At 40.1% G+C, this 23,693-nt stretch overlaps 1 protein-coding gene across 5 annotated transcripts in view; it reads right to left on the bottom strand.

Annotated features, from left to right (window-relative positions):
* Window positions 1–23,693, bottom strand: part of TACC2 (transforming acidic coiled-coil containing protein 2) — a 308,717-nt gene that overhangs the window by 248,506 nt on the left and 36,518 nt on the right. The window lies entirely within an intron of this gene.

The following is a 23,693-nucleotide window of genomic DNA, read 5'->3' as shown; positions in this document are numbered from 1 at the left end:
TGTGTGTGTGTGTGTGTGTGTGTGTGTGTGTGTGTGTGTGTGTGTGTGGTGGGGAGGGGTTCCTTCCCCAAGCAAATCTATCTAATTTTTCATCCTTGCCACCCTCAATCTGGCCCATCCAAACGCTAACAATAAGACAGTTCACTCTTTCTGGGAACAGTTTAAACATTCTTCTAAACTGTCCTGAGTGACCCTGATTTCACATGGAAAGCCTTGAAAAGGACAAGTAACATCTTCACAGAATCGCAGAATTTGAGATTTAGAAGGGAAGCATTCAACTAGTCCAACCCACAACCTGAAACAGGGATTCTTAACTCCTATTTGGGGGTTCTTGGACAGATTTCAAGGTGTCTTTGAACTTGAATGGGAAAAATATATCTTTATTGTCACTAATCTCTAACAAAAACAGCATTTCCTTCAATTATTTTAACACATTATTTGAAGGAGGGGTCCATGGGCTTTACTAAATTGTCAGAGGGTTCCATCACACACACACACACACACACACACACACACAGAGTTAAGAACTTCTGCCCTAAAGGAATTTCTACTACAATTTCCCCAATGAATAGTTGTCCAGTCTCTGCTTGACAACCTCCAAAGAAGGGGAACTTATACCTTTGTGGATATCTCAACTGATAAGAGGTAGTCTGAGGCAGGTAGGGCAGAGTCAATGATGGCTGAGGTTATAAAGTTGAGTGACTGGAATGTCCTCAACAAAAATGGGGAAATTTGGTCAGGAGGACCTGAGTTCAAATGTGGCCTCAGATGCTTGATGCTTACTAGCTGTGTGACCCTGGGCAAGTCACTTAACCCCATTTCCTAGCCAAAAAAAAAAAAAGAAAGAAAGAAAGAAAAAGAAAAGGAAAAAATGGGGAAATTTGGAGAATGGATAGATTTAGGAGGAAACAAAAACAAGGTCCATTTAAGACATGATGAATTTGAGATAACTACAGGACAGTCAATTAGAGATGTTCTGCAGGCAATGGAGAATTTTGACCTATACCTACATACCTACATCTTGGAGTCTTTGCATAAAGATAGTTGAACTCATGAGAGATAAAAACAGACAGACAGACAGACAGACAGAGAGAAAGAGTAAAGAAAAAAAGTCTGTGACAGAAGATTAGCATAAAAAACAACATTTAGACAACAGTAATGAAAGTGAGAGAAAGTGGGATGAAGTAGATTGAGAACTGGTCTTTTTTTTTTTAACTTTTGGAAATTTAAATCAAAGTTTTATTTGACAGAATTACAGAATCTCAGAATTGAAAAGGACCTCGGAGGTCATCTAATCCAGTCCATGGCTGAAAAATAATCTTGTCAACAATATACCTGACAAGTGGTCACCCAGCTTTTGCTTGAAGACCTCCAATAAGGGGAGAGACCATGAATTACCTCCCAAGGCTCCCCATTCCTCATTTGCAAAGCTCTAATTTGTTCAGAATATTTCACTTGTATCCACCCTACATTTGCCTCTGCTACTTCCACCCACTGTTCCCAATTCTTCTCTCTGGGGACAAGCAGAATAGGTCTAATCTGCCTTCCAGGGGATAGTCCTCTACTTAAAGCCCTAAATCTTCCCCTAGCTGGACATTCCCAGTTCCTTCAAATGGTACATGATAGTCATCTTCCAGGTACTCTCCAGTTTATCAATGTGTTTCAGTTATAAAAAATATTCACATTTTCATTTATCAAGTCAATTTGGGGGATCCATAGCAAAATCAGAACATGAAAACCACTCATTTTTCCCAGTGCTAACCCAACTGTCCCCTCCATACAAGCCCTAGGTCAGGGCTTCTTAACCTCTTTTATGTCATGAATCCCTTTGGAAATCTAGTGAAGTCGATTTAGAGTAATGATTTTAAATTCATAAAAACAAAATACATAGGCTAGGATGACCAAGGAAACAAATTATATTTGAATACACTTATTGATATTTTTTTTAAAAAATGTCATAGATACCAGATAGAAAATGCCTGCAAGAGGAAAGTAATTTTAGAATGAACATATTTAACAGTCTAATACAAAGCAAACAACAAAGTTATCTGCATTAGAAGTAAGGAGAACCACCCATTTCAAATATTAGCCAGCTGAACAAACAAAAAATATATGGCTGTATAGGCATGTAAATAGCTAATAGGAACTTTACACATAGAAGAATAGGCTTTGGAAATCATCTAGTCCACTCCCCCTCATTCTTTGTTGAAGTTGAGTCATTTCAGTTGTGTCCAACTCTTCATGACCCCATTTGTGGTTTCCTTGGCAGAGATACTGGAGTGGTTTGCCATTTCCTTCTCCAGTCCATTTTACTGATGAGGAAACTGAGGCAAACAGGGTTAAGTGACTTGCCCAGGGTCACACACCTAGTAAATATCTGAGGCTAGATTTGAACACGGGAAGATGAGTCTTCCTGATTCTAAGGCCAGCATTCTATGCACTGTGCCACCTAGCTGTGCCTCTCTCCCCCAACATTTTTATAAATAAATAGAGTCAAGAGAGATTAAGTGACTTCCCAAGGTCACACAGTCAAACCCAAGATCTTCTGAATCACACAGTAGTTAGCTTTCTTCCATCACGTTATATTGCCTCTCAACTGTAAATATAAAGTCTTATACTTCCTTGGGTTAAAAAGATCGCTTGCATGGGACCAGGAAGGGCAAAATGTGGGAAGATACATAGAATTGATAGAAGCTAGGTGATGAGAACATAATTCCCTTAGCTCTTAATGATCTTCCTGATGTGAGACAGAACCAGAAAATGAATGTTCATGAGGAAAGGACAGGAGGACGATAGTGGGCTACAAGTTCAACCCCGAGTTAACAGGCTGATGGGGCAGCCCCAAAATCTAATAGGAAATTAGGCTCCTTTTCACAATAGCATGAAAGTGACTCTGGGATCTCAAAAGTCACACTATTGAAGCACAAGCAAGAAACAGAAAGGTTATGGGTATGGATTGGCCTGTCCATCATCTGAGGACACAGTTAGCTAAGTGCTAAGAGGACAGATGTCAGATAATGAATTTATTTGTCCTCAAACACTCATGAAAATGTTTGCTAAGGCATGGAGAGGCTGGGATTTGCATTAGTGAAGGGAGTTCCCACATTATGAGCTCTGAAATCACAGATCTGTTAGTCTGTGTATCCAAAATGAGGAAAGTTATAGTGCCACTGAACTCTGCCTCAGCCAGACTGCATCTGGAATAGTGTATTCAGTTCTAGCCATCATACTTTTTTAAAGGTCAGTGATGATTTTGAGCATGTCCAGTGGTGACCAGGTTGGTGAGAGGATTAGAAACCATGCTATATATAAGGATCAGTTGAGGAACTGGAAAGTGTAGCTTGGAGAAAAAGACTTGGAAGGATGTCATAATTGCCTTCAAGTATATAAAGAGCTATCATGTGTTTCAGGGATTAGATTCAATTTTTCTTGGACCCAAAGCGCAGAACCAAGATCAATAAATGGAAAATGAAGAGGAAAATTTCAGTTCAATTGGAAGGGAAAAACTTCCCAACAATCAGAGTTATCCAGAAGTGAAATGACTGCCTTAGGACGTAATAAGTTTAGACAATAGGACTTAATTGGTCCAGTGTCCAAATACCACAGTTCCAGAACTTCAGATTTTTTCCATCACACCATGTTGCCTCTCAACTGCAGATATAGAGTCTTATACTTTCTTAGGCCAAAAACAAAAACCAAAAAGCCAAGTAGGACTAGGAAGGGAGAAATGTGGGAAGATACACAGAATTAATAGAGGCTAAGTGATGAGATGGATAACAGAGCACTGGGCCTGGAGTCAGGAAGACTCATCTTTTTTAGTTCAAATCCAGCCTCAGACACTTACTAGCTGTGTGACCCTGAGCAATTCCCTTAACCCTGTTTGCCTCAGTTTCCTCATTTGTAAAATGAGCTGGAGAAGGAAATGGCAAACCACTCCAGTATCTTTGTCAAGAAAATCTCAAATGGGGGGTAGCTAGGTGGCGCAGTGGATAGAGTACCGGCCCTGGAGGCAGGAGGACCTGAGTTCAAATCCAGCCTCACACACATAACACTCACTAGCTATATGACTCTGGGCAAGTCACTTAACCCCAATTGCCCTCACCGAAAAAAAAAAAAAAGAAAAAGAAAATCCCAAATGGAGTCACAAAGGGTTGGACATGACTGAAATGAATGAACAACACGTAATGAGAAGACAATTCCCTCAATAGATAATTCTCATGATCTACAGCCATGGATTGTCCCATTCTTTGTATTTGTATATAACACATGCCTTCCACCTATTAGGCATTTAATAAATACCTGTTAATTGATCGGTTGAACTTCAGAAATTCATCAGTGCCTGGCACATAGTGGGCACCTAATGAATACTCCCAGTAGATTCACTCTCCACTCTAAGACCCCCAGCCAGAGACTGAGTGGATCATTTACATAGCTAAACCACAAGATGCTTCCTGTTGCTATAGATCAAAGGACGACACTGGGGAAGGAGATAACCCCAAAGACAACACCATTGATATACCAAGCTAACATTTAGCTAACATTTGTAAAGTGCTGTAAGGTTTGCAAAGAACTTTTGATCCTTACAACAACCCTCTATGGGCAGTAATGATACTTGAATCCAGGTTTCTCCTGACTCCAAGTCCATTGCTTTTCCCATCATATCATGTTGCCAGAAATTACCTTAGCCAACAAGCACAATCACCTTTCCAAATGCAAAGATGCAGCAGCCAAAAGCAGCACCTATGTAAAACACATACTTACTTGTAAAAGACTATTGAGAAGAACAAAAAGTGATGAAGGCCTGAGTTGGGATGCTGGTCATGTGGGTGGAGAGGAGAGAGATGAGAGAAGTGCTGTGGAGGTAGTAGCAACAACACTGACTGGATAGGAACAGAGTCTGGACAGTGAAAAGTTAAGGTTGACTCCAACTTAAGGTTGTGAAACTGGATGACTAGAAGGATGGTGGTATTCTTGATAGGTGAGAAATTAGGAAGAGGGATGAGTTTAGAATCCAACTGGAAATCTCCAAAAGGCATCTGGTGTTACCAGACTGGACCTCAGAGATGGAGACTATGACTAGATAGAAGTGAGTGATTGACATAGAGATAATAATCAAATCCATTGGGAGCTGATGAGATCACCAAGAAAATAAGTGTAAGAGAGGGCTCAGGTCAGAGCCTCAGGTCAGAGGGTTAAACCCACAACTAGGAGCAAGATATAAATGATGAGCTTACAAATGAGTGAGAAGGAACAATCAGTCATGTAGGAGGAGAATCAAGAGAGAAGAGTCATGACAACCCAGAGAAGAGTACCTAAGTACCTAAGAGAATGTGATCAAAAGTGTCAAATGCTGCAGAGAGGTCAATGAAGGATGAAGGCTGAGAAAAGACAACTGAATTTGGCAATCTAGAAATCACTGATAACTTTGGAGAGAGCAATTTTAGGCGAGTTGATGAGTCTGGAAACTAGACTGCAAAGGGTTGAAAAATGAAAAGAGAGGAAATGGAGGCAATAAATACCGACAGCTTTTTCTAGGAGTTTGGCTATGAAGGGGAGGAGGTGATAGCTTGAGGGAATGGTCAGTCAAATAAGGACTTTTCAAGCATGGGAGAGATAAGGGCATATGAAGACTGGATTAGATCACTTGTATACATTATTTTCAGTTTCATATATACTACTCTTTCTGTAGTTTATATATGAAAATATTCATGTCTGTGAGGTTCAAAATACAAAAAAAAATTAAATCTTAAAAAAGATTAGATTTAGGAAGAGTGGTACAAAGTTAGCATTTTGTGATAGGATTTTAGAAGTTTTGATTACAGAAATCGTGGCAATGGTGAGATCAAGAATATGTCTGTATATGGCTGAAGGGGAAGTAAGATGTGGGTCATGGGAATTGAAGAGATTGATGAACTGGATATCTGATGAAATAATCAGCTTGTAGTTTAAGGTACAATAGTAAAAGACCAGGGGATAGAGTGAAGAGGAAGTCTGTAAGTCAGGTACTGAATTCCTTGAGAAAGGAGGGAGAATGACTTTTAATAGACTGATAACTTGATAGATAACTGCCTTGAGAAATTGAAATGAGACTAAAAGGAGATGACACTGCTTAGTGATGGGAGAGTGTGGAAGTGGCAATGGTGAGCAAAGGGTATGTCTACTTCTTCCTGGACCAGTATGTCAGGGACATGAGAAAAGGTGAAACCATCACAAGAAAGGATGGCCAGACATACAGCATCTTCTGGAGGGGATCCAAGTCTCAGGGAGGACAAGAGGATGAAAACATGAAAGGAATAGGTCTAAAGTGAAGTTTTTTGAAGATAAAATGGGGGTTACAGAGGACACAGCAGAAAGTAAATATGTGAACCATAATTACACTTAATGAGACATCATAGAGGGCTAGAATTCTGAATAGGGAAAGGCAGGGAAGGCGGGATGAGTACCCATGCCAACAAGATGATGAATATGTTGAAGTATGATTAAAACTTTCCATTTAGTTTTTATAAGCATTGAGGAAGATGCTGTGAGATAGATTTTTTCCTCACTTGGTTTTTATTTTCACACACACTTTCATATAACAACTAAGTCAATAACTCAGCACTATTCATTCTTGATTTATGAAGTTGGTTTTTACCATGCTGCCATATGGAAGTATTTACGGATCTAAATTCATTCCTAGTTTCCATTCATTCAAAATCACATCTCTGTTAAGGTCCTGCTATATATGAGGTACTTGCATAGGCATTATAGGGGACATAAAGATGAATAAGATATGATTGCAGTCCTCAAGGGGCTTACAGTCTGGTAGATGTATGACACAAATAAACAAATATCTACAATTCATGGCAAGATATAGTAAGTGTCATAAGAAACATTGGACTGAAGTGTTATAGGGATTTGTAAGAAGGAGAGGTCTATCCCAATCCAATCTACACAGAAATTTTATAGAAAGACGGGGAAAGATTTTATGGAAGAGGTGACATTTGAGTTGGGTCTTAAAAGACTCAGAAGTCATTTAAGTCAGAGGAAACTGCACATTTGAAAGCACAGAAATGTAAGAAAGTAGGGTACTTGAAATGTGGTATGACTCAAAAACTGCCCCAAGAGGGAAAGGAAAAACAAAACAAAACACTGGGGACTTTTCTCCACCCAGCAAATGCTAAATGACAAGAATATTCACAGAATCAGCTATATGGCAGTCCACGGGTACCTGTTCGCATTCCTAGAAACTGGACCAACCTGGGAATCTCCTCCTGGCAAAAAATATTTTATTTGGCAAAAAAAAAAAAAAAATGAATGAAGCCAGAATGTCAAAAGTTCAAGAAAACAGAAAAGGCCAATTCTCATATTCCTTCAACTTACAATGAACATAATTCAGTACAGAGGAAAAGAGAAAGCCAATATTAACCAGATCATATTGCTATTGTCTTTGCCAACAGACAAAAAAATTACCTCATAGAGTCACCCATTCTCTCAATTTCCATATATTATTTTACTTACCACTTATAACCCCACCTACTTCCAAGAAGGTTTCAGGCAGCTGACAGGTTAAAATACAATTGTTTGCTTAGGTACAGACAAGATACATTCTGGAAAAATATGAAACAAAGTTCATCTAAGGAAGTAGGAGTAGGTACTAGCAGGAACCTTGGAACTACTGCCTGGCACTGACTTGGACATCAATTTTTCTTCCAGCTAAGACAAAAAAGGAAACACAATGGGAGACATAATTTTCTTTTTCTGATGAAAGAAACCATACATTTTCTCTTGGAACTCCACTTGAGCTAAAATTTACTCCTTAGATCCTTATATAAGCAACATTAAATACCCTGAGGGATAAATATCATTGACTACAATTTTACCAAAAAAAAAAAAATACTAAAGAAATCACAGATCTGACCCTAAAAATCATGATGATGATAATAAAAAATGATGTAAGGTGATGATGAAGAGGAGGAAGAGGAAGAGAAAAAAGAAGAGGAGGAGGACAAGGAAAAGGAGGAGCAGAAGGAAGAGAAGGAGGAAGGGGAGGAAGAGGAAGAAAACAAGCAGAGAAAGGTTTAATACAAAGCTTTCCCTGATTTCTCCAACTAGAAGTGACTCCTGACAATGTGACCACTCCATGGCACTTTGTTTATACCTTAAATCTGCAAATAAACTTAATACAAAATAGGACAAGAGTGCATTTGTCACTCTCTGTCTCAAGCTCCATCTCTCAGTCCTGCTAGACTCAAAGCTCTAGGAAGGTAGAAATTATAAGTCATTCTTTCTATTTCCTTCAGTGCCTTTGAAGAGACTTGCACATATTAGGTATTCAATAAACGTTTGCTGAATTGATAGGACATTTGACTGGATGTCGGAAGATCTGGCTCTAGTCCATATTCTATCACTAGTTACCCATATGACACTTCTCTGGTCTGTTTCCTCATCTGCAAAGTAGAGGGGTCAGACTGGATGACTGCATTGGTCCCTTCTAGCTATAAATCCCAGAATCCAGGTACTAGGCTCACAAGATCCAGTGCTATTTATACCGTGCTATCTCCCATATATCCGTGGTTTGAGCTTGGCCAGTAGTGATGGCCCCCTATCACCCAGGAATTAGCTGATGCTCTTTGTCAAGTTAATGAAGATCAACCAAATGAGGCAAATTACTAGTTTAATTGTAAAGAAAAGTACATTTACATTCCCTCTAGGAGACTTTGGAGTCAGAGGACTTGCGTTCAGATCCTACTTCCGATACTTACTACCTGTGTGACTTTGGGGAACCTTCCTAGGACCCAGTTTCCTCATTTCTAAAATGAGGAGGATGCCTTAGATGGTCTCTGAGGCCCCTTCTGTCCTAGATCTATAATCCTAAGGTCACCTCAAACGTAAGAATGACACTATGAAGCAGGCTACCAGAGAGGGTCTTTCTCAAAGCTCTCTCTGTGAACATGATCCATTGACTCGTTCAGTCTTCTTTGGTAAATCAACAATAAGCTCTAATGGTTCTGTAGGATAAAATATAACCTCATCTGTTTGGCTTTTAAAGACCTTCACAACCCAGCACTGTCCTATCTTTCCAGAGTCATGAAGAGTTGAACGCAATGAACTGAACGCAATGGACTGAAATGACTAAATAACAACCAAGCTTCAGTTTCCTGATCTGTATTATGAGGATATTAATACATCCTAGGGTTATTGTTTGAATCAAATAAGTTAGCGTAGTAAAAAGCTCATATAAATACTAACTATTAATAATAGTAATAGGCAATTAATGAACATTTGATTGATTGATGACCAATCTCCACCTGCTTCACACTAGATATCTTATTCATCTCTGCCGTGTAAAGGGATTGACCACTGCCCCAGATCATTTAGGTAAGGGATTCACAGAAGAGGCTCAAGTTAGAGGAAGAGGTTTTCAGAGGGTTCAGAGACAGGAGGAAACAACTCTACTGGGGAGAGACCTGGGATGTTTTGGTACGGTCCTGACTATATCATGTCAGGAAGTTCCCTTGAGTTCCTCTGTAGAGACAGATTTTGACTTGGAGGATTCAGATAAGAATCGTATGTGATGAGAGAGCTCAGGAAAGACATCTCATTTCTCCCCTGACTGCGCAATGTTGGGACTTCTCTGATTTCTCCACCAAGCCGCCATGTTGGATACCTTCTCCTCCTCCTCCCCACTCCACACTCCTTCCTGCTTCCATTTGTGCTTTGTAAGATCCTTGAGGAAAGGGACTGTCTTTCTTATCTCATACTTGTATCCCCGGAGCTAAGCACAGTGCCTGGAACATAGTAGGTGCCTAATAAGTGTTTATTGACTAGTGACAATGATGATGAGCTGGGATCTATAATGCTGAAGGATACATTTATGAGATATGGGATCCACTGATGTTTTATGAATACTTCTAGTCTAAAAAGTGCAAATCATATGGTACCCTAGATTGTTAGAGCTAGGAAGAAACTCAGAGAATAGCCAGTCCAACTTGCTCAATTTACAGATGAGGAAACTGAAACCAATATGTATATAGGAAACGAATATGTATATAGGACAAAGCACTTTATAATGACCACCCCCAGCTTAGTTGAAGGCAGAACCAGGACTTGAACACAAGTCTTCTGATAAGTTGGGTGCTTTTTCTCCTCTGCTACATGGGCTTAAAAGAAAGTTTTTTGGGCTCTTCTAGAATAAAACCTTTAGGTCTCTGAGTAACTGACTCACCCAGATCTGTTCTAAACCTCTGCCCAGGATACCTTATTTCCAAGTGGCTGACACGAGCACAGCACCTCAAGTTTTTTTGGTTTGTTCAGTCATGTCTGACTTTCCATGACCCCATTTGGGATTTTCTTGGCAGAGACACTGGAATGGTTTGCCATTTCCTTCTCCAGCCCACTTTACAGATGAGGAAACTGAGGCAAACAGAGTTAAATGACTTGTCCAGGGTCACACAGTTAGTAAGAATCTGAGACCAGATTTGAACTCAGAAAAATGGGTCTTCCTGACTCCAGGGCCCATGCTCTATCCACTGCTCTACTTAGCTGTACCTCAAGAACCTCTGTTAATTCAAGATGAGAAATATAGGATGGGATATAGAAAGGAGAACTTTGGCCCTGTTTCAAATCTTAAATGCTAAAGTGACAGGAAGATGAGCAGATACTCTCACCTGGTGGAAAGTGACCTGGCCACAAACAGACTCACTGACATGTTTGCTCTGTGAGTGGATGTCGTGGAGAATAACACTGACCATCAGGTCCCGGCATAACCTGGCGAAGCCTCAGTTTCCTGAGCTTTCTCATCACATGCAATTCTTGTCCGAATCCTCCACGTCAAACATCTTTCGCTACAGAGGAACTCAAGAGAACTTCCTGACATGATATAGTCAGGACTGTACTAAAACATCCCAGGGCTCACCCCAGTAGAGTTATTTCCTCCTCTCTCTGACCGCTCTACAAACTTCTTCCTCTGACTTTGAGGCTCTTCTGTGAATCCCTAACCTGAATGATCTGGGCCAGTGGTTAATCTCTTTACATGGCAGAGAAGAATAAGATATCTAGTGTAAGGCAGGTGGAGAGATTTCCCTGTTTGGTCATCAATCTGTAAAATGAGGCAAGAATCCCTGCTGGCTCCCCAAATCAGAACACTAGAAAGTTTAAATTGCCTTCAATTCAAACTATAAAGGGCATCAGACAACTTAGAGAAGCGTAAAAAATGAACGGCATGATTTTAAAATTTGTTGTGGTGATTCAATAAATGAAATACAAAGAAACATTTTTGATAAAACAGGGTTGCTGAGGTTTTAGAATTTCAAATCAATGCTTGATCCAAATTTCTGGGCTATGTAAAATTTACTCTTTCGGGGTTTTGGCAAATGTGAATCCAACTGTCAGCAAAGTTTTTAAAGGTTTTGGTGCTATTTAAAATCTTTACATGACCAAGAAAGAAAATGTGATTTTCTGCAAATTAAATAAATCTGCACTCTTTTCCATAATCCAGGTTGCTTTAAAACAATCCTGGAGTGATTCTGACATGAGCACAAGAACTAAAACAGATACAAGCAACAAATATATTAAGTAAATAGACCTTTATAAAAGTACCAAATTCAACATTTCCTCAGGCAAAGAAAATACAAGAAAGGACCAAATTAGTGTTTGGGAAATGAAAAGACAGGCATTCTGCTCTTCTCATTCCTCTCCTCTCTACCCCCATAAAAGTCAGATTTGAAAGAACATTGTCATTCTTTTTTAAAGTATGCTTATGGCCACCAAAGTACAAAGCAATTAAAAGGAACAACTTATAATATTTTGGTTTTATGTGGTAGCCTCTTCTGCAAATCTTGAAGAAAACATAGTTGGATATCTGAGCTCTTTCCTGCCATATTTTGTACAACTCCCATTGAATCTCCCATCCCAGGTTTAACATCCTAGCAACAGCACTGAGCACTGTAGCTGTATTAGGTTACAAGATTCCAAGAGGTCTGATGTTTCAACACAAACCAGGCATCATTTTAAACAGGAATTTATGGAGTTATCATTTACCCTTAAAAATAGAGGACTGAAATGAAAAGAGAAGCCAGAAAAAAAAATCAAATCCCAATGGCAAACTTACTCTCAAGTTGCTTCTACAAATCTTTCTCTTCCTTCTCTGTCTTGTTCGATTAAAACATTCAGCCTTTTTGGGAGCATTTGTTTAGAATATACCAGAATCTTGACTGAAGTTGAAAACAATTTTTTTAAAAGTTACACCAATTTTCCATGCCTAATGACTACACTTAAAAAGAAAAAGAGCTCACTCCTTACCCCACCTCCCCACAGATCCCACTTGACATTACCTCTAAATTTTCCCCTGCCTGTAGCTCTCTGCATAGACACCACAGCTTACTGGTTATGTTGACTTGAATGTTCAAATCCGTTAAGATGACCAATTCATTCACTCTTAGTCAAGCGCTTCCTTAAGGATCTTCTATAGGGAATAGTGTGGCTGCAGGTGAATGCTGGGAAGTAGACCAAAGGTCATCCCCATGGCTTCAGGAATCAGATTTCAGAAACAACTGCCAAGCTGACCAAATATGGAGGGTGAACACATGTTAAATGTTAGAGGCAGCAGGCCACCCATCATTCCCGTCAAGGGGAGATGAATGTCCCACGTGTGTATAGCTTATGAACTGATGATCAAGCAGAGGGAACTATGGGGTGTGTTCAGAATAAAAACACATTACAGTTCAGGGGCAGCTCAGGGGAGGCTACTTCTTCATGATCCATAGGGAGAGCGCCCAGCTCTCATAGCATGACCCAAGGAATGTTCTTTCTTACTGTGCTGTCTCTCACACAATAGCCCTGCCTAACCTCCAGCTTCAAGCTCTGGGCTTAATGCCTGATTTGACAGTACGGCAAAAATAAAGAATACCAGACTGGTACTTGGTCCTAGTCCTGGCCCTGCCTTAAAGTCAACTGCTGTATAATGGTGGGCATCACTAGAACTCAGTTTACTTGTATTCAGTGTTGTGTGTTATTGTTAACTGCATATATGCTCAGTTATTAGACTGAGCTGCTCAGGGACAAGGATTATATCTTTATTTTAGCCTTTGCATATCCCCCATCACCTGGGACAATATTCTCTGTACCCAATAGGCATGTGTTTGAGTCAAATCAAAGAGAGAATTTCTAAGCCAATTCTAAGGTTTTGTGAAAACTCCTAACTTTTTTCTGAAAAACTAGCAATTGGGAATAGGTGCCTAACATACAGGAGAGGGCAAAACAGCTTAACAGACAATGCACTGGTAAGGATGCAAATCTTGGGGCAGCTGGTTAGAACCAGAGATGGGAGTGGGGGAGGGGAAAGGAAGCATTGAAAGCATCAATCAGATTGAAATATTAGACATCCCCAGATGGTCATCTTTCCTCCTTATCCTACCCATAGATCTGACTATCGTAACTAAATCTCATAAAGGGCAAAACCTGGAATTTGGGAGGACACCTACCTACATCTCAAAATAACAAAACTTGATATGGCCTAATGTGGAACTTTTCTATATGCATATTTGTTGTTGTTCAGTTGTATCCAACTCTTTATGACCCCATTTGGAGTTTTCTTGGCAGAGATACTGGAGTGATTTGCCATTTCCTTCTCCAGCTCATTTTACAGATGAGGAAATTGAGGCAAACTGGGTGAAGTGACTTGCCCAGGGTGACACAGCTAATAAGCATCTGAGGCCAGATTTGAACTCATGAAGATCAGTCTTCTTGATTCCAATCCCAGGGTTCTATGTACTACATCACCACCTAGCTGCCCCTTAGGAAAGTTATCTAGAGCAATGATGTCAAACTCAAATAGAAACAGTGCCACTCAACTGTATAGAAAGACCCTTGACAGTTGCATATCGACTTAGAAAAAGACATATTGCCATTATCTATGTCCTTTTTGTATTTTTATTTGTTTGTTAAATATTTTCCACTAACATTTTACTCTGGCTCTAACTCCAGAGTATCTGGACAGCATAACCTTGAGCACAGAGAGGGTAAGGGATTTGCCCAGCGTCACACAGACAGTATGTGCCAAAAACAAGACTTGGACTGAGGTCTTCCTCACTCCTGTAACAGTGTTATTAAAAAGAGAAAAAAGTCTTGCACTCATTTGTTAAGGATAGTTACTCACGTTCCTCTATGGTTAAATCACCTAACTCTTTAGAAGCAAGCACACCTAACCTCAAACCACTCCATCAGCTGACATGGCCCTTCTTCACTGCACACTTAAGGCTGCTGAAGGCCAATGCAATATGGGGGTCGGTCCTAAGAGGGACAGTAATCGGCACAAAAATCAAGAGGAGTGAGGCAGCTAGGTGGCACAGTGGATTGGAGTCAGGAGGACCTGAGTTCAAATCCGACCTTAGACACTTGACACTTACTAGCAGTGTGACCCTGGGCAAGTCACTTAACTTCAACTGCCTCACGAAAAAGCAAAAAAAAAAAAATATCAAGAGGAGCTAGCTTAGTGAAACTGATTTTCTGTATGACTTGATGCTGCCTGGCTTTGTCTTTCCTCTATTTCTCTTTTCATTAATAATAATAACGAATATGTATATAGGACAAAGTACTTTATAAATATTTTCTCATGTTATCCTCATAAGAACCCTTGGAGGGCAGGAGCTATTATTATCCCCATTTTATAGATCAGGAAACTAAGGCAGACTTGCCCAGAGTCATACAACTAGTATCCAGGCCACATTTCAACTCAGGTCTTCCTGATTCCAAGTCCAGAGCTCTATCCACATGATTCCTATATAATAATTCCCTACACCAGCCTTGCTTCCCAGAAGTCATCTGCCTCAATAAAAATATTATTAATTCAAATAATTGCCTCACTACTGTTGCAACTCTTATTCCCTGTGGTTGTCTCTGAGAGTCAAGAGAGTGCATCCAAACAAAGCAAACTTATTTTGTAAATTATTTGTATTGTTGCACGACATGCACACACAGGCCTCAGCTATAAGTTCATATTCTTATGCAGCCAAAGTCTCACAAATAATAAACGTGTTTGGCAAAGGAGAAAAAACAAAACCAAACCTCCTCAAAACCTTTCCCAATGGGGTTGTAAAATCATACACAATGTCTTTCTTGACATTCGCTCTCAGAGACAGAAGGGCTCTCTCTTTTGTGCTTTCCTTTAATACCCTTCGCACTTTGTTCCTCTCTTATACACACATTATTATTAAAGACACAGTGTAGTGACAGGAGTGCTGGGGCCCTGGGTTCCAATGCTGTTCGGACATTTAGAAGCTGAGCAAAGTCATACTCTTTCTGAGCCTTCTCTTCCTCTTCTGGAAAAAAATGAGGCAGACAGTACACTAGCTACCTCACTGAGTCGTCGTGAGAAAGACAGTTTGTGAGCCTTTGAAACTGCTCTGCCAAGTATTATTATAATCATTCCCTGCAATGACAGGTCCCTTCCTAGATTATAAATTGTTCTTTGTGTCTAGCCTTTGATAAACTTTGGTTACATTTAATTAAAAGCCAGACTCTCAAAAGTCATTATTGTTTGAAGGTTAAAAGGTTCTGCAATCCACAATATTCAGGATCCCTTCAGAATGAAGTCCCAGGCATAATCAGTCTTGGTTTCACACATTGTGTCTCCTCCCTCAGAGAGGGAGCCTCAGAGAGGATCTTCAAATTTGTTTGAGTTGAAGGGGCAGGGGCAGAATTGTGGTGGCTGGGAGGCAAACCCACAGGTACACTCAGACACAAAACCACCATCTTATATGGAGCAAGGAAGTCACCTAAATACCTCCTGGGCTTGACAAAATCCTCCTGAGTTCTATTTCCAGGTGTAATCTTTCTCCACTAACTAGTTTGCTGCGCTACAAAGAAAATAGGTCCACTTTAAGACTTTTCCTTTGTTCAATCTTACAGAGAAGTTTGTTTCTGTTTCTAAACATATTCTCCTGAACTTTACCACAGTGACAGAAACAGCATCAGGAAATTGTAAGAATTTAGATTTAGAACTGGAAGAAACCTTAGAGGTCATCTAGTTGAAACTTAATTTAAAAATAAGGAAACTGAGGCTCATTGAAGGATCCTAGGATCAACTAATCAGTAAGCATTTATTAAGTACCTATTAAATGCCAGGTGCTAAGGATGAAAAAAAATCATAAAAAATTTGGAGCTGGAAGGACTTGGAAACCATCTTGTCCAATCTTTTCCTTTTATGCACAAGGAAACTGAGGCCAGAGAAGGTAAATGATCTGCCCAAAGTCACTAGAGTAGTGAGTAGATCTGCCCAAGACCATGGTGGTGGTAGATAACAGAGGGGAAATTTGAGTCTAGGCCCCTTGCCTCCAAATCCAGCACTTCCCCATTGAACCAGAAGGGCGCTTCTGGTTCAGTTAGATGGTTTTGGATAGATAAATTGGACTGAAGCAGCTCTGTGCCATTCTAACTACAAATGGTTATTTTCATTTAGTCTATAGTCTAGCTACAACCCAACAACACTCACTTTTTTTTTTTCCAATCGTGCCTTACATATATAATGGAGCCTTTATAAGTATTCGTTGAAGGAATAGCCAGCCTGGTTTCTTCAGGCTCCTAGTCTGCAGGTTCAGGCTGATGAGGTATGGACTAAAACTGACATTTCATCACAAGCTCAAGTCATGTTGCAACCCCTTCCCCCACAAATAAAATTGGAGGAAGGTACTTTAGAAGCAACTCTCTCTTCTCCATGCTAACCTCCTCCACTCTTTGTACAGGAGGGTCACCACACGTGCCAGTATTCTAAGACTTCTCAAGAGCATCTCTTTATCTCAAATATAAGACATTCTGACACTTTCCCCACTCAAAATCCCCCTGCCTCCAAATAAATTATACTTCACTGCAAAAGAGATGCAAGAAATTTGAGAGACCTGCCACTGCTATTGTCTCTCTGCCTTGCCTTTACTTTCTGGAGAAAAAAAAAAGGCAGTGGCAGGTCAGTTAGGGTTGTTAAATCACAGATTTAGAGCCAGAAGGGACCTCAGAGGCTATGTGCCTGAATCCATTGTACTGGATTAGATGACCTTAGAGGTCATCTAGTCCAAACCCCTCCCCCAACCCGAAGCCCAGAGAAAACAAATAACCTGAGCATCATGACAGCAAGCTTAGGTTTCCTTGCTGAGCATTTTGATATCCTAAGTCAGACTTGGCTTGCTGGGGCCAGCCCCACTTCTTAGTCCTGGATTAGCTGCCTGCAGAGAAGCAGGGGTAACAATCAGGTCCCAGCATGCAACAAATAATTTTCACAAGACAGCCAGGGTTTGTAGCTGAATAGTTGATTCATCTTATTAAGCAGAATCAGCAGCAGCTGGCAACTCTCTAAATCAATAAAGCAATTCAATAAAACAAACAAAAGCCAGGCATTAGCAATGCTGGAAATTTTGTTTTTAAGTGCTTTGAAATTCAGAAAGTTCCCTGCCATTTGAAATAAGGTGGGGTGCAGCCTCTTTCAATTCAGGCAGCTAGAGATCATTTCTAAACTAGCCTATGAAAACATACTGTTTTTTCAAAGACCATGTAAACTTGTCTGCCAGATATAAGTAAACTTAAGATATAACTTAAACTTAAGCCCATGGCTGCAGGTAGAGGGCTGGTCTTAGTGGGAGGAAAATCTAAGTTCCCTTCCTGTCCCTGACACATACTAGTGTTGGGATTGATGTTAGGCAAGACACCTACTTCTCACCACCCCAATCAATGTTCTACCACTATACCTTCTAAATTTTGCCAGTCCAAAGCTGTATCAATGGAGGAAGAGCCATATACTAATGAAATTATAGGCCAGGACCAAAGATAAAGACACAGGCTAGGGGTGAAGTTTGGGTTCAGTCAAAGGGCCATACTTGAGGCCTCATGTTCCCCACCCCTGTGCTAAGCCAAGGGAATTATGTAGTCACCAGTATTTTTCTTTTTTTTTTTAAACTTATGGAATAAAACAAGCATTTCCATAACATAGCATAATAAAAAAGAAGATTGCATATGAAACTGCAAATCCATTATGGACAACCTGCTATTCCCTCTAAATATACCAGTGTTAGTGAGGAGACTACATTTAGGTGTATCACCCAATTAAGGATAGGTTTGTATAAATGGAGACTTCTTCATTATCTTTGAGTTATTACAAATTTTCTTTTATTTGTTTCATAAATCAGGACCTAGACCAGGGCAGGAAACTCCCTAAGAAGAAATTACCTTAAAATGGTGCCTGAGGCATCTGGAGGTTGTGACCTCTTAACATGGCCACACAGGTATGTCAGAAGCCAGTGCTGAAGCCAACTCTTTCCAACTCCAAAGCTAACTCTCCAACCATTAAAGCACCCCAACTGTCAGACTGGATCATGGGCTGTAATTTGTCAGGTAACAATTTCAAGGCATGATATCTGCTGCTAGAAATTTAAGGGATATTAAAGAGAAAGGTTTTAAAGAACCTGGAGATAATCATTTGTAATAGTGTTGTCACCTGGGTCACGCCATTTAGATCTAATTACTACCTCTCATCAGAAATAAAATTTTCCGGAGTTAATATTAGCTACTAGGGCCCACTTGAGAACTGAGGAAATAGGTGGTTTGCAGTTTAGACTTCCAAGTATTACCTTTCTGTTACCTTTTCTCCCCTTGGTGCTCAACTCTTTTTCTTCCCTTTCAAGGAACCCAATAACCTCTGAATCTTTTCCTCCATCCAGAGGGAGAGAGAACCAAAGATAGAGCTGAAATCTACACAAAGGTATGTATGTACAATGACTTCTTTGGGTAACAGTTTTCTCACCATGGACTCTGCCTCTGGACGTATCCAGGGCTCTGATGGGTGAGCTTTTGTCCTATCCTGCCCAGAAGCTGGCCTCCACGTCATTTCCTGGCCCTATTTCTAAACCAAGCCACTATGGGTAACCCCTACCCCTTCCCAGTCCTTTCTGTGTTTCTTCCCCATAAGAATGTAAGCTCCTAGCTTTCTTGTATTTGTATTCATAGCACTTAACACAGCACCTGACCCACAGTAAAAGCTTAGTGAATACTTTATCCATTTATCGTAAAACAAGGGATTTGGACTAGCTACCCCAGGTCCCTTCCTGTTCTAAATCTATGTCATTATGACTAATAAAAGATGAAAGCATTTCAGGGGCATTTGCATTTTAAAGGGAATAAAACTTTAAGATTAAGAGGCTAAATCCTAAATGATGGCATCTTGGGAATCAACAGTTGGGAGATGATTTTCATAGGCACCTATGAGATTGTATTACAAGTAGTTAGTTGCCTCCTCTGAGTCAGCTTCATGTGAAAAGGACAACCCAGAACACGGGGAGCCACATTAAAAGACAAGCTGTGAAGTGGTAGATGGTGAGAGACTTTGACAAATTGTTTCCAGGTATTATCGTCAGTAGTAGAGAAACGTGTTTTCTGGACCTCTTAAGTTCACACTAGGTTTTTGCTGCCATTTCCTGAGGCTTAGAAAGCTGGGTTTGGAGTCATAGGGAGCTAGGTTCAAATCCTGATCTCTACCTGAATGACTCCAGACAAGTCAATTCGTGTATTCAATAAGCATTTGTTAAGCTCTTACTTAGTGCCAGGTACTGCACTAGGAGCTGAGGATACAAAAAGGAGACAGTCCCTGCCTCAAGTAGCTTACATTCTATTGGGAGATAAGTAAACGCAAAGTCATTTGCCAGGAAAGAAGAGCAACAGCATCTGCAGAGATAAGGAACGGTCACAGGTATTCCTTGAACTGAACTATTTGAGTTGAGCCTCGAAGGGAGTTAGAGATTCTAAGAGTCAGGAGTGAGGAAGGAGATTGTTCCTGTTAGAGGGAAAAGTCTGTGTTAAGTCATGGGAACAGGAGATGTAATGTCTTGTCTAGGAGACAGCAAAAAAGCCAGTTTGGTTGGAAGACAGAGTCCATGAAATAGAGTAATGTGCAGTAATCCTGAAAGCCTAGGAAGGAGTATAAATGCCAAAGGGCAGGGGAGGTCTGTGCTTTATCTTAGAGACAACAGGAAGCCTCTAGCTACTCTTGAGCAAGGGAATGATGTGACTGGATACAAGATTTCAGAATATCACTTTGGCAGCTGTATGGAGGATGGATTAGAAAGGAGATTAGAGTTGAGATAGGGAAAACAATTAGGAGGCTACTTTAATAGTCCAGAAGAAAGGTGGCAACATGGTCATGTGAGTGGAGAGAAGAAACATTGTGGAGGTCCAGTCCACAAGACTGGGCAACTGATGGAATATACAATGTTAGTGAAAACAAAGAGTTAAGAGTGACTCCAAGCTTGCATTGTCACCTGAGTGACTGAATGATAAAAGAAAAAGGGAAATTAGAAAAAGAGGGGTAGGAATTCATTTGTAAAAACTGAGGGGAGTGGACTAATTTATGGTATTTCTAAGGTCCCTACCAGCTCTCCATGTAAGGGAGGAGTTTGCTCCTCTGACCACCAAAGGGTTGAGAGTACCTAGGTTTTGTGTATATGCACCAACTTCCTAATTTTTTCAAAGCTGAGTTATAATGATGGTATCAGTACTAATTTCTGCCGATTCAAGAAATTGATATCAACATAAACTCAAAGGTATTCCTCCCTCATGCTTTCCCCCCATTTCAACAAACATTTACTAAGCACCTACTAGGTGCAAGGGTTGTTTCATGAGTTGGATATACCTCTGTGGAAAACTTACGGGAGGCCATGGACAAGAGGTGTATAGGAAAGGGAGGCATGGATGGGTTGAGACCTGCATCATTGGGGGAAAATATCTAAATCATTGAGGTCACAGAGCCATTTGAGGATTTGGATGTGTTCAAGGGACTAGGCTAGGTATTAGGGATATAAAGGTAGAAACAAAACATACCCTGCCCTCTGGGAACTTACATTATACTAACCAGAGGGATGCAACATGTATACAAGTGAGTAACCATAAGGTGCTTTGTCCTTTCAGACTTTCAAAGCCATTCTCAGAAACATGTCCTGCCTCCCTGAGTGAAGAGCAGACAAAGTGTTCAAGTAGGAAAAGAGGTTAGTTAAATATCTGCATAGGCATCTTCCCATTTTAATGTTTTCACCCACCCTTAGTCTTGCAAGAGAAAGGGGTCCTTCTGCAGAGGCTGTGCCACCATCCACTAGGAAGAATCTGGACCACCATGAGGATTTCAGTCACAATGTAAAACAACAGGCAATGGGATTATTGTACAGTCTGGCAAATATAGATATTCAGGAAAACTTTCTCTTCTGCCTTGAATAGGCTTTATTAAAGCATCTGACACCAGTCATAGGAATGACAACTAATAAGCAACTGTGGCTGCCCAAAGAAATTTGGGAAAATTAAATCTTTGAGTTTGAAAGAGACGTTGGAGTTCATATAATCTGATCCATTCTTCAACAAGAATTCCCTTTGAAATGACCCCCAACAAGCAGTCATCCAACCCATACTTGAAGACCTCTGGTCAGAAAGACGCCCATTCTACTTTAGTATGTCTCTAGTTGTTAGGAAGGTTTTCCTTACTTCAATTCTAAATCTTACTTCTTAAAGCTTCTATCCATCCTTCTCTCTGAGACAAGTAGAACAAACCTAATTCTTCCATTTGACAGCTCTTTGGATATTTGAAGACAGTTATCAAGTCCTTGCCTCTAAGTCTTCTCTTTGCTAGGTTAATCATCCTTCCCCTGACCTTCATTTGGCATGATTTTCAAGGCACTTCATTATCCTTACTGCCCTCCTCTGGACTCTCTCCAATTTACCAATGACCTTCTGAAATTGTGGTGAATATAAGTGAACGCAATATTATAGATGTGGTCTGACCAGGGCAGAGTACAGTGGGGCTATCAACTCCCTAATCCTAGGTACTATGTATCTAATATTCCTTGATAGGATTGTCAGAATAAACTTCCTAAAATATTTTTTCCTGTCGTGTGGCCTCTTGCTCAAAAACACAATGGGTACTTAGTACCTCTAGCATGAAGTCCAAACTTTTATTGCCTGGCTTCCAGTCCTTCTGAAAGTTGGCCCTATACTGCCCCAAAATACATACCCACTGAGTTAGACTCCTTTCAGGCAATCCCAAGGGAAGTCCTTAGAATCAGACATTATGCCCCTTTCTTTCCTGCTACCATTGGCATCGAGAACATTTTCACTTTGGGAACTCAAAAAAAGAGTCAGTTTTTTTTCTCACTTTTCCTTCTTTGGTGGTATCTCACCTGTGCTAATTATCCTCAATCAAAAAACACTCAGAACTAATTCAAGCTTGTAACTAAACTTCACTACAATATAAGGACATCTTAGTGTCTAAACTACATAGAGTTAAGGTAACTCTAAGTACACAGTCTCATATGACTCAATTAGCTCAGCACATCTTCAAAGTACTAAATTATCTCTTCCAGGTACATTTAAAAATTTTTTTTTCCTTCTAGTCAATGGATCCTTCATCTAGATCTTTCCCTTGGGAAGTCACGGTTCTTTCCTGCTACTCTGACTTCATTCCCCAGACTGAACCTAAACTCTATTTTTCTATTTTTCAGTCCCCGAAGTTCTAGATAGGCAGCTAGGTGGCACAGTGGATAAAGCGCCAGTCCTGGAGTTAGGAAGACTCATCTTCCTGAGTTCAAATCCAGCCTTAGACTCTTACTAGCTGTGTGACCCTCAGTTTCCTTATCTATAAAATGAGCTAGAGAAGGAAATGGCAAACCAATCCAGTATCTTTGCCAAGGAAATCCTAAATGGGGTCACAAAGAGTCAGACACTACTGAAAAATTACTTAATAAGCCCTGGATAAATGAGACCTGGATAATGCTTGGAAGGTGAGGGCAGGACTTACAGTTCTTTGTATCCTTCCATGGGTTGCAATACAACATGCCATTCTGTCTTATTATCTGTGTATGTGTCATACTCCACTATGAAAACAAAGACTATGCCTTATTTAAATTTCATCTCCTTTCCCAATACCTAGAACATTGTTGTTACATCTGATAAAGGTCTGTTAAATTTAACTGAATTCACTGAAAGGTAGCATCAACTTTACATTACGCTTTAAAACCAGGGAAACAGCCTGTGTATGTGTATGTGTATGTGTGTGCACGTGGGGTGTTTGCTCTCACACTGGACACTTTTGGCCATCTGGTGAAGCCTGTGGGCCCTTTCTCAGAATGTATTAAAATGCATAATACGAAATACAGAAAATGACAAAGGAAACCAATTGTATTGAAATGCTATTATCAAAAATGTTTAAAGATAAAAATCCACAGACCTGTGATTAGGAATCGCTGTTTTAAACAAATTATACTGCAATGGCTCAATCTTCTTTTTTATATGTCAGTGAAATTTGGTCTTGGCATGAGCACAACACACCCAAGTAACAGGAGAGAAGACATTTGGATATAACTATAGACATGCAGATCAAAAGTCCCCAATTCCCCCCACTCCTGCAATGTTTTTAGAGTAAAGCTTCAGGATAATCTTCTTGGCCCATCACTAGCCAACAGAAACATGAAGAGAATTGAAAGGAAATTTCTCACCTTATCCCAAATAGTAGATAGGCCTGAGGGAGTAAAAGTAGTTTAAAAAGATATCCTCCTTCTAAGTGCTTTGGTTATGCTGAATGGATCCATCTGTGAATCTGATTTATAAAAACACCTAGCCATGTCGCTGAGGGCTAAAAGAGCTGTCAATACTCCGTTACAGAGAATCACAGAATCTCAAAGACATTACAGAACAGC

This window comes from Vombatus ursinus, unplaced genomic scaffold, assembly GCF_900497805.2.
Source record: "Vombatus ursinus unplaced genomic scaffold, bare-nosed wombat genome assembly UNPS02014833.1, whole genome shotgun sequence".
NCBI classification, from domain to species: Eukaryota; Metazoa; Chordata; class Mammalia; order Diprotodontia; family Vombatidae; genus Vombatus; species Vombatus ursinus.
The sequence above is the reverse complement of the archived record's forward strand: the minus strand, read 5'-3'. Positions and strand labels throughout refer to the sequence as shown.